Source organism: Trematomus bernacchii, unplaced genomic scaffold (genome assembly GCF_902827165.1).
Source record: "Trematomus bernacchii unplaced genomic scaffold, fTreBer1.1, whole genome shotgun sequence".
NCBI lineage: Eukaryota > Metazoa > Chordata > Actinopteri > Perciformes > Nototheniidae > Trematomus > Trematomus bernacchii.
In genome coordinates, this window is record NW_022988066.1 from 6149251 (window position 1) to 6151920 (window position 2670).

The window sequence follows — 2670 nt, forward strand, 5'->3', positions numbered from 1 at the left end:
GGTTTCAAGATGGAGAGGAAGGGAGCGGCGCAGGGGAAAACCTGTGGTTGGTGGAGTGAGGCACAAAGAGGATGGAGTGGGGAGTATCGGCCCACACAGGTGACTGAAACAGGTGACTGTATCTGTGTTGATACTCTCAACACTGGGATGATGTAGCTCATGGGCCATAGGTTAGTGAGTTTTGATAAAGGAGACCATCAGGGCCAGCTTTCTTTCCTCTGACTGACATCATTTTTGTTAGATTAAATATATTATTGATCAGTTGTGATTTGATTACAGAAAGATATTGCCTTTGAAGGCGAGGTAAAGCTTGTACTGTTATGTGAAATGTTGAATTATTAGTGAGTTGTGCTGTAGTTGTATTAGGCAGGCTAGGTATTTTATATAGCAATGAACAATTTTTCTAATAAGGTATTTTTAAATGGTTTGTAAATTGTAGTATTGTATTTTGCATTCATTGATTGTTAAATTGCTTCATTGGTCCAAGGAACACAATCCAAAGATATCATTTTTTCCAGCAGCATAGAGATATTTAAATTTATGTAAAACCGAAGAAAGAAAACGCAGTATGAAGACATTCCGTTAACAATAATATAAAATTGAGAAAACAACATATCTAAAAATATAGGAGACAGGAACCAGAGAATATATGCAATATTTGTTTGATAAATGACTTAAACAATGTATCAAAAAATAAACTAACTTTTAGTTTGAATACTTGTTTCAGCTCTAATCATTTAAAAGTTATTGTTATTTGGTTAATAAATCGTGAACCATTATTTTTATATCAGATAGTAGATAGTATATAATGGCTTTTAATATATTAATTCCGCAGTTGTACATGGTGTCAATAAATAGATTTATGTTCAAGTAAATGGTAAACGCTCTAACCACTCCACCCACACAGGGAATTTTCACAACCTAGCTAAAGAAAAGTGATTGCATTTTAATGCAATGTAAACTATCTATATAGCCTAGCATAAGTACATTTTATTTTATAGACAAATAGATCTATCTCACTGTATACACAGATCTCAGTGTGTGTGTGTGCGATGTATGTGTGAGCGATGTGTGTGTGCGATGTGTGCGGTGTGCTCTTCTAAAAGATTGATGAAGGAGGGCTGGAAGATAAAGTTCCTGATGGTGCTGGAATACAGCACTCTATTCCACTTACACCATATCGGTGAAAACACTTTGTAATATAGCTTTATAATCAGCAAAATAATTAGCTCTCCACAGCAATCTGTTGTGCTGAGCCATGTAATAATAGTGTGTGTGTGTGTGTGTGTGTGTGTGTGTGTGTGTGTGTGTGTGTGTGTGTGTGTGTGTGTGTGTGTGTGTGTGTGTGTGTGTGTGTGTGTGTGTGTGTGTGTGTGTGTGTGTGTGTGTGTGTGTGTCATTTATATAGGTTGTTATAGTATTAAATAGGGTACCAGCTTATGGTTTTGAAGATTGTGTTTTAGATAGCTTAGTCTTGATTGATCCAACAACTCATTCATTTTCATTCGATACAGCACATTACGCATGATACGCCCTCCTGAACTGTAGAAGTAGAGGAAAGCTGTTGTGTCACAGTTTGCCTGGAGGGAAGGTTTGGAAAGGGGCTTGTTCAAACTCCCAACAGGCAATAAGTCAGGAGAGGACAGATGCTTATCAGGCAGAAAAGAGGCAGAGATAAAGGATTTAAGTATTGAGGTCTTTGTAATAATGCTGACAAATGGACTTGACTGTCACACAAAGAGGTAGGTCTGTTTACATGGTAAACACACACAAAACAACTGGAGGGAATGTACATCATTTTGGAGGGTGGGGGTTAGAGAGCATAGCCATGGTGTGTACTTAGAGACAAGTGGATGTTTCTTCTCTAACAGTGATCCATTTGTTTTGCATCAGCTCTCCAAACACACACACACACACACACACACATTGATGCTGTTAATCTCTTGCGATACATTCACTGCCCTCTGCATCTCATTTCCTCAGCTATGCCCTGACTCATCACAATATGCCACTCTGCTGTTGGCTATCGCCCACTTCGCCCTCCCCTCCAAAAAGGGTCTGTATGTAGCAGTTTATTCAACAGTTAACTCGTGTTTTGTCTGTTCACTTTTTTTTTATCTCTCTCACCATGTGTCCCTTTCCCACTTTGCCAACATACCACATTTCTCTCTGTTTCACTCTCTCTTTTCTACCGCATCATTCTCATCCTCTTTCTCACCTCCCCCTCCCCTTCTGTACCCCCCTCCCTCCCTTTCTCCCCCTCCCTCCCTTTCTCCCTGTACCCAGATATCAGGTGCGTTACCTGAGCTCCATATCAATAGTTAATCACCCTGGGACACCCAATCTAGAGAGCATGACAGAACTCTCCCGTGGAGAGTTGTGGTGGTCATGGTGTGTGTCATTGTGTTACTGTGTGTGTGACAAGACAGCGGAGAGAGTGGGGGTGCTAAGACTTGCATATTTCGACAGTATGGACAAAGAGAGAGAGAGAGGAAAGAAAAATGGGCAAAGATGAGGCAGCAAAGGGACTACATTGTGCAGGACTCTGCAATAAAATTGACACACAATGCAAATGTTCTGATGTATGCCTTAGTTCCGGGGAAACTGCTAATTCATCATGAACTTACTAAATAAATAAATAGTCTGTGCCATTATAAAGTTGCTGATTAA